Genomic DNA, 10,041 nt, shown 5'->3' with positions numbered 1-10,041 from the left:
CCATCCATTGCCTTGGATATGTTTCTTCAACATTGGCTCAAATCAGACTTGAATATATCAAATCTATCAGGACACTGAGTATTTTACTCTTAGCTATACTCTTAAGATTCCAGTCTTTAGGGGGGTAGTTTTTAGACACAGTTCCAGATAATTTTGGCTTCCAATACTCTTCCTTTTATTCCACGTTTACATACCACCAACAACCCAGAATTCCTTAGTAATGAGACATTCTGAACAGTGCCATGAAATCGATTTTCGTACAAGAAAAATTAAGTTTTTTCTAGCACTAATTATTGTCTCCATATCACAGTTTCATTCAAAATTCAGTAGATTTGGATTAATGATGAGATTGCTTTAAACTATATAAGATGCCCAAACATCCAAGAAGAAGAGTGAAAATAAAGTTATTCTTATTTTCTATCTGACAGAGTTCAGTCAAAAAGCTGCAGAATAGAACTGACTTACGTTTTTCCTCTGATCCCTAGAGTGAAGAGGAAGAGAAATTATCTGTGGTGAAAAATGTTGTATTCTTACCATTGTAAAGTGGGAAGGAGAGAACGCAGGCAAAGGGTAGTGAAAATGTGTTTTTAGGTCTCTAGAGTCACAGTTAAAATAGTCTCAATAGGTACAACATACAAATCATGAACATTGCTATGGTTATGCACATAATACAATTGTTTTGAAAGCAAAAATTTAAAATAGTCATAGGATATATGACCTAAATGTGAGACTTGAGACCATAAAACTTCTAGAAAACATAGGTAGCAATCTCTTTGACATTGGCCATAAAAACATTTTCTAGATAACTCTCCTCAGGCAAGGAAAACAAAAGCAAAATTAAATTATTGAGACTACACCAAATTATTGAGACTACGCCAAAAAGATTTTGCATACTATAGGAAACAATAAAACAAAAAGGCAACATACTGAATGGGAGAAGATATTTGCACACGATATATCCAATAAGGGGATAATATCCAAAATTAGAAACAACTTATACAACTGAACAAAAACAACAAAATAATCCAATTAAAAAGGGGCAGGATGTGAATAGACATTTTTCCATAAAGACATATAGAAGGCAAACAAATACATGAAAAGATGCTCAACATCACTCATCATAAGAGAAATCCAAACTAAAACTACAATGAGATAATACCTTCACCTGTGAGAATGGCTACAAGAAAAAAACATAAGATATGACACGTGTTGGCAAGGATGTGGAGAAAAAAGGAATCCTCATGCACTGTTGGTGGGAATGCAAACTGGTGCACCACTGTGGAAGATTGTATTAAGGCTTCTTAAAAATTTAAAAATAGAATTACCATATTATCCAGTAATTCCATTTTTGTATATTTACCCAAAGAAAACAAATACACCAATTCAAAAAGATATATGCATCTCTATGTTTATTGCATCAGTATTATTTACAACAGTCACGATATGGAAGCAACCCAAGTGTCCATCCATAGAATATATATATATCCAACAGGAAAAAATACATTTATATACATTCTACTATATTCTATTATATATTTTCTATATATATGCACATATAAATTATATATCCTTATATATTTCTATATATAATATTATATATAAAAATATTATATATTAATATAATGTATAACATATATTCTATATGTTCTATTATATATATAATATATATAGATATATCTATATATAGAGAGAGAACATATATTTCTATTATACATATAATAGAATATTATTCAGCCATAAAAAAGAATGAAATCTTGCCATTTGAAACAACATGGAGGGATCTAGAAAGTATAATGCTAAGTGAAATAAGTCAGAGAAAGATAAACACCATATTATTTCAATAATATGTGGAACTGACAAAACAAAAAAAAAAAGAAAAAACAAAAAAGGAGACAAACAGGAAAACCAGACTCTTAAATACAGAGAAAAAACTGGTAGTTGCCAAAGAGGAGGTGGGTGAGTGAATGGGTGACATAAAGGGGATTAAGAGTATGTTTATTGTGACGAACACTGAAATGAAAAAAAATAAAAATAAAAAACTCATAGGAAATAATAAATCTAGGGAATAGAAACACGTAATTTCCACAAAGAAATTTATAACTTTGTAATACTTCACTATTTAGTGAAATGAACTTGAGTATCTGTCAAAATGTATCATTAAGTGAAAGAGAAATTGAAAATCACGTGTAAAGAAATGTTAACATGTAAAGCGTTTATTCACTAAAATATTGTTTTAATATCTGCCTACTATGCATCTGAGGATAGAGCCTACCAGAGATCAGACATACTAACCAGTCTCTGCTTTCACAGAATTTATATTTCAGTTTCTGAAAAGAACCTGACTTGTTTGAACACAGAGAAATCCAGGCAGCTAGCAGCATACTGAATAAGAAGGAGTGAATTCCAATATAAGTCCAGAGAAATAAGCAAGTTCCTAATCAGTTGGGCCTTGAAGATAATGACAAAAATTACAGATTTCATTGTCAACGAAATGAAATAAAAAGTCATGAAAAGCATTTAATTTGGGGACAAATACTCTGTAAAAGATAATTCTGTCCAATCAATGAGGAATAGATGGTAAAACAACACTGTCAATGTTGAATTTTACCTGAGCCCTGTGCTCCTGGAAAACAGTGATGGTAAAGAAACCCCCTACCTTTTTGAGTTCTTGGAAATGGCTTACTGCAAAGAAACATCATTCCCCAAAAGACTTAAATAAGACCCACAGCTAGGCCCACTCTGTTTGCCTGGGCCAGATGCAAACCTTCCAAATCCCCTTTCTTTGCCATATAAATGATTGGCTAAACAGAACAAAATGCTTGCTAATGAAACTTTGGTCAGTTTTTTCTCCTTCCCCCAGACACCTGAACTTTGACACACCTTCAGCTTGAGTCAGTGTATACTCTCCCCTGAAAATCAGCTGGCTTTATGATAAAATAATCTCTGATCCGTTGTCCCAGTAAGCCACCTTTCCCTGCCTCTTCCCCACATTCCATTCTTCCTAGCCTTGTTTATTCCTCCCTACAAGAGGAAAACTTCTTTAACCAAACTGTTCAAATGCTCGCAGAGCTCATGATCAGGGAGCACTCCCTATTTGCAATAGTCTCCCTACCCCCATCACCTTTTACCCTGTCTTGCAATAATCTCTTTGAATAAATTCCCTTCTTATATAAGTCCAGATTTCGTTTTTGATGATTCACATAGATAGAAACAGATAATTTAGGTTCTTGATGTCAAAAAGGGAGATAAAATAACAGATTGTACCTACATAATTTCAAAAAGCAAGGATAATGACAATGTGTACAAAGAAAGGGAACACTGGAGGAGAACAAATTTGTTGGTCAGAATAAGCATCAAGAGTATGTTTTGGTCAGTTAATTTTGAGAGGTCTCTTAAGTATCCTACTCGGTAGTTGGAGTTTCAAAGGAGTGGTAAGAGCTGAGGCAGTAATTTGGGAGCTGTCAGCATAAAGAACATATTTAATCAAAGGCACTATATGAGGTAATCTATGAAGACAGTATACGTAGAGGAGAGAGGGCGGCTTAGGACTGACATCAAGCATTTGGACATGAACGTTAGGAGTAAGAAATGACAAAGGAAACTGACTGATGGCTGGTGCTGGAGAAGGAAAACAAAGCATTCAAGCTATTACAGAAACCAAAAGAAAAATGCATCAATAGGATGAAGAATAGTGTATCAAAACTATTCAACAGTATTGAGAGTTCAAGCAAGATGAGAAAAAAAAAGTGACTACCAGATTTGTCAATATAGAGGAAGCTGAGGATATTAGCAAGGTCAGTTTTAGCAAAGCTGTGGGGATAATGAGTTTCTATTGGACTTGATTTTCTCAAATAGAGAAACAGGAAATCATTGCATTAAACAATAGTCAAAAGAGAAGTTATGTTGAGTGAGGACTGCATGCTTATTCTTAAAATGGGTGCTATTATAGCATAATTGTATAATGATGTTAAATCTCAAAAAATAAAAAAATATGATGACACAGTGGAGATAGAGACAATTTCATAAGCGAGGCCAAATTGGTTGAGTCCAGGGGAGAAGATGAAACACAACACTGGTTTCTGATTTTAAATAAAAGCAAATTTAAATTTTCTGAAATAAACCCTTAGGTGTCGCTTTTTTCTGACAAGATATTTAATATTTGAGTATCACAAAATTTAATAGATAAAACAGTAGGGAGGTTTAGCAAAAGGTAAAAAATAGAACTACCCTATGATCCAGTAATCACACTACTGGGTATTTATCCAAAAAATATAAAAGCACTAATTTGAAGGGATACACGCACCCTTATGTTTATTGTAGCATTATCTACAATAGCCAATATATGGATTCAGCCCAAGTGTCCATCATGGATAATGGATAATGGATGAATGGATAAAGAAGATATATATATATATATGAATATATATTTATGGAATACTATTCAGCCATAAAAAATAGTGAAATCTTGCCATTTTCAACAACATGGGTGAATCTGGAGTGAATAATGAATGCTAAGTGAAATAAGTCAGAGACAAATACCATGTGATTTCATTAATATGTAGAATTTGTGAAAGAAAATAAATGATCAAAGGAAAGAAAAAAGAGAGATACAAACCAAGATATAGAGAACAAACTGATGGCTACCAGGGGGGTGGTGGGTGGGAGGATGGGTAAAGTAGGTGGTGGAGATTAGAGTACTCTTACCATGATAAGCACTGAGTTATGTATAGAATTGTTGAATCACTATATAGCACACATGTAACTAATATAACACTGTATGTTAACTATACTGGAGTTAAAATTTAAACATAACTGATTAATTAAATAACACAACTGATTGTAATTAATTTTAAGTGCAAAAAAATACATAAATTATGTGTGAAATTATTATTGTTGGAAGACATGCTAATAAAGCATTGTAAAAAATCACAAAGAAACAATTTGCTGAAATGGACAGTGTGGATCATGAAGATAGAGATCTTTGAAGAAAATAAATTTGAAAATTAGAAGAAATATATGCTAAAGAGCTAATGAAATAGAAGGCAAGTAATCAACAAATTCTAATAAACTGGACAGAGACCAGTAACTACACTGTATACTCTTACAACATTACTCTTTCATTTAATTTAGGAAATGACTATCAGATCACAGGAACATTTAAGTATAGGTACAATATATTTATAATGTCTGAAACCCATATTTAGTATTTGTACATTTTCCGGAGTTTGATTATTAGACTAAGTGGTTTATATAGCAAGAAGTTTTAATTGTTTTTTAATTAATTATAACTATATAAATAAAATGGTATCTAAATATTAAAAGCTTATAGTTCCACATACAATGTCCTATAAATGTGTTATACATATGTATATTAGTACCCCTATTGAAATATATCAACATTCATGGTCACTTTAATATTTTAATACTATGCATATAAATAGGATTATCACTTGTAATTTATTTAAATGGGAAAAATGATAATAAATCATTTTTGAGTTGCCAGCTCACAATAATATTTAGAAATGCAGACTTTTGTAAAATATAGTTCAATGAGAATTTTAAAATACCGCTATCAAATTTCACAACTTACTTGGACGTTTTAGCGTTATCACTGATGTCTATACAGCATTGGTACAGGTTTTTTACTTCCTGGCATAGGTTTGAAATGAAGCATTTTTCAAAATCACAAGTTGTTTTCAGTGCCAGCAGTGGTGATAATTAGTGTGGAAAAGGAAAAACTTGTCTTAAAACTGAGATCTAAATGTACCTGAGAATCTAAATAACACCTGGCACGGTTGAAATCCATGAGATTATCAGACTTTATTGAAAGTAGGAAAAGAATGAAAGTATCAGCTCAAGAGGCACAATAAAATAACAAAAGACAAGCTTGTGTTATTAGCTAGAGTTCTGATGATTATTTTCCAATTTTTCAAATATATGATATAGATGTGACAATTTGTAGCATTTACTGAAACTCAGTATCCTGGCAGTATTATAGATGTGTCTGTGTGATTTTTCTTTATCTTGTAAAAAATGAACTGTTAGAAAATCTATTTATCATTTACTCATTTATCTCTTTTTTAGTGAGTTTAAAGACATGAGAAGCCAAACAGAAATTAATCTATCTCGTAAATGTACTTCTTATACTATAATGAAGATTTTAACTTGCTTTATAAGGGGATATAAAATTGAAGAGATTAAATTACACAGAGATAGGTATATCAAGCTTCTCAATTTGGTATGTGCTGACAGTGTAAATAGCACTAGAAAATTTTTGTGTTTGAAGACTCTGATTGGGTTTCGTATTTTCTTTTTCTTGAAATGAAGCCACTTTCTGTTGGAGTCTTTAAAAGGAATCCAGCAATTACTCTTTATATTTGCTTTGAATATACATCCAACTGCACACAAAGCCAGGTTATACGGATCAACCTATGTAATCAACCTATACAATATGTTTAACAAACAAAACTTACAGAAATTATATGACATATATTTACAATAATAATTATTATTATGCTGCATGATCAGTAAGATTTTTAAGGTGAGGCAGAGAGTCAAGATGGCAGAGAAGTAGGGGGACCAGAATTTCCTTCCTCCCTCAAACACAGCAATATTGAGGTCAGAACACTTGGAATTCCAGGAATCCAGGCTACAAAGTGACAGAAAAATCTCCACAGGTGTACAGAAACAGCTTGGACAGAGGGTTACTTCAATGAACAAATCAAAGCACACCTGGTGGGAGGTCCAAACCACCACTATGAGTAGTGAAATAAATAGAGACACAACAACAGAGTGCACAGAACATACTCTTTTTCACAGTAGCTGCACCAGTTTGCATTCTCACCAACAGTTTACAGGGGGTTCCTTTTTCTCCACATCCTTTCCAGCACTGATGTTTCTTGTGGTTTTGATTTTAGCCATTCTGAAAGGTGTGAGGTGATAACAGATTGTAGTCTTGATTTTCATTTCCCTGATGATGAGCGATGTTGAGCATATTTTCATGTGTCTGTTGCCATCTGGATGTCTTCTTTGTAAAAATGCCTATTCATGTCCTATACCCATTTTTTAATTGGGTTATTTGTTTTATAAATGTTGAGTTGTATCGATTCTTTATATATTTTGGATACTAGCCCTTTATCAGATATGTCATTTGCAAATATCTTCTCCCATTCATTAGGTTGCCTTTTAGTTTTTTGATTGTTTCTTTCACTGTGCAGAAACTTTGTACTTTGATACAGTCTTAACAGTTTAGTTTTGCTTTTGTATCCCTTCCCTCAGGGGACCTATTTAGAAAAATGTTGCTATGGCCAATATCAGAGAGATTACTTCCTTTGCTCTCTTCTAGGATTTTTATGGTTCATGTCTCACATTTAGGTTCTTAATCCATTTTGAGTTTCTTTTTGTGTATAGTGTAAGAAGTGGTCCAATTTCATTCTTTTGCATGTAGACTTCTAGTTTTCCCAACACCAATTGTTAGAGACTATCTTTTTCTTATTGCATATTCTTTCCTCCTTTGTCAAAGATTAATTGACTATATTTAAATGTTTATTTCTGGGTTTTCTATTTTGTTCTATCGATCTATGTGTTTATTTTTCTGCCAGTAGCATATTGCTTTGATTACACAGCTTGTAATATAACTTAAAGTCTGGAATTGTGATATTTCCAGTTTTGTTTTTCTCTTCAAGATTGTTTTTGCTATTTGTGGTCTTTGTGCTTCCATACAAATTTCAGGATTGTTTGTTCTAAATCTGTGCAAAACCCTGTTGGTATTTTGATAGAGATTACATTCAATCTGTAGATTCCTTTGGATAGTATAGACATTTTGAAAATATTTTTTCTTCCAATCCATGAGCATGGAATGTCTTTCCATTTCTTTGTGTCATTTTCAAGTTCTTCCATCAGTATTTTAGAGTTTTCAGTCTTTCACCTCTTTGGTTAAGTTTATTCCTAAGTATCTTTTTTTTTTTTTGCTACAGTTGTAAATGGGATTGACTTCTCATTTTTTCTGCTGCTTCAATATTAGTGCATAGATTTCTGTACATTAATTTTATATCTTGAGATTTTACTGAATTCATTTAATAGTTCTAGTAGTTTTTTTTTGGTGAGGTCTTTCAGGCTTTCTATATATGGTATCATGTCATTGACAAATAATGAAAGTTTTGCTTTTTCCTTACTGATTTGAATCCCTTGTATTTATTTTTGTTGTCTGATTGCTATGGCTCAGACTGTCAGTACTGTGTTGAATATAAGTGGTGAGAGTGAACATCCTTGTCTTGTTCCTGACCTTAGGGAAGAAACTCCCAGTTTTTCCCCATTCAGTATGATGTTACCTATGGGTTTTATATAAAAGGCCTTTATTAGGTTCAGGTATAGACATACTTTGTTGAGGATTCTTATCCTGAATGGATATTGTACTTTGTCAATGGCTTTCTCTGTATCTATTAATATGATCATATGGTTTTTATCCTTTCTTTCCTTGATGTGAAGTATCACATTGATTTGCAAATATTAAACCACCTTGCATCTTGTGAATGAATAAATCTCACCTGAATGTGGTGTACTTTGTAAATACATTACTGGATTTGGTTTGCTAGTATTTTCTGGAGAAATTTTCCATCTGTATTTATCAGACATATTGGTTTGATATGGTCTTTTTGTGGTGTCTTTATTTGGTTTTGGTGTCAGAATGATACTGGCTTCATAGAATAAGTTTGGAAGTGTTCCTTCTTCTATATTTGGAATATTTGAAATTAGGTATTAACTTTTAAGTATTTGGTGAATTTGCCTGTGAGGCTATCTTGTCCTGCACTTTTTTGTGTTTAAAGTTTTTTGATTACTGATTCAGTTTCATTGCTGGTAATCTGCATATTCAAATTTTCTATTTATTTCTGCTTCAGTTTTGGTAGGTTATATGTTTCTAGGAATGTATCCGTTGATTCTAATCCTGGATTCCAATCATTTGTTCACCTATAATTTTTCATGTTATTATCTTACAACTTTGGTTTTTGTGTGGTGCTTTTTTTAGTTCTCCACTTTCATTTGTGATTTTATTTGGGTTCTCTCTCTCTCTCTCTCTCTCTGATGAGAATGGTTAGAGGTTTATCAGTTTTGTTAATCTTCTCAAAGAGCCCATTCTTTATTTCATTGATCTGGTTTTTTGTTTTTTTTTTCATTTTTTGTTTTGTTTTTTAAGTTTCTATATCCTTTATTTATGTTTTAGTCCTTAGTATTGCCTTCTTTATACTGGTTTGGGGGGTTGTTTGCTCTTTTTCTAACTCAATTAGGTAAAAGGTTGGGTTGTTTGAGATTTTTCTTGCTTCTTGAGGTAGACCTGTATTGCTATCAACTTCCCTCTTAGAACTACTTTTGCTGCATCCCAAAGATTTGCACCATTGTGTTTTCATTTTCATTAGCTTCCATGTAATTTTTTATTTCTTCTTTGATTTTTTTGACCCATTCATTGTCTAGTAGCATGTTATTTAAACTCTATGTATTTGTGCTCTTTCCAGATTTCTTCTTGCAGTTGATTTTTAGTTTCATAACATTGTGGTCAGAGAAGATACATGGTATGACTTTGATATTTTTTAATTTGTTGAGACTTGTCTTATGGCCTAATATGTGATTTATTCTAGAGAATGATCCATATACAGTTGAATGTGTATTCTGGGTTTTTTTTTTCCATTTATTTTAGAGAGAAAGAGAGTGAGCAGGGGAGAGGGGCAGAGGGAAAGAGAGAGAATTTTAAGCAGGGTCCATATGTATCACAGAGCCTGAGGTGTAGCTTGATTCCACGACCCTGGGATCATGACCTGAACCAAAATCAAGAATGTGATGCTCAATTGACTGAGCCAACTACGTGCCCCTGTGTTATGCTGTTTTAGGATAGAATGTCCTCAATATAACTCTTAAATCCATCTGGTACAGTGTGTCATCCAAAGCTACTATTTCTTTGTTGATTTTCTCTTTGGATGATCTGTCCACTGATGTAAATGGGGTGATTAGTTCCTTTATGTTTGTTATGAACTTTTATTTGGGTGCTCT

This window comes from Prionailurus viverrinus, chromosome B1 (genome assembly GCF_022837055.1).
Source record: "Prionailurus viverrinus isolate Anna chromosome B1, UM_Priviv_1.0, whole genome shotgun sequence".
In the NCBI taxonomy this organism is placed as follows: domain Eukaryota; kingdom Metazoa; phylum Chordata; class Mammalia; order Carnivora; family Felidae; genus Prionailurus; species Prionailurus viverrinus.
This window is presented reverse-complemented; position numbering follows the sequence as displayed.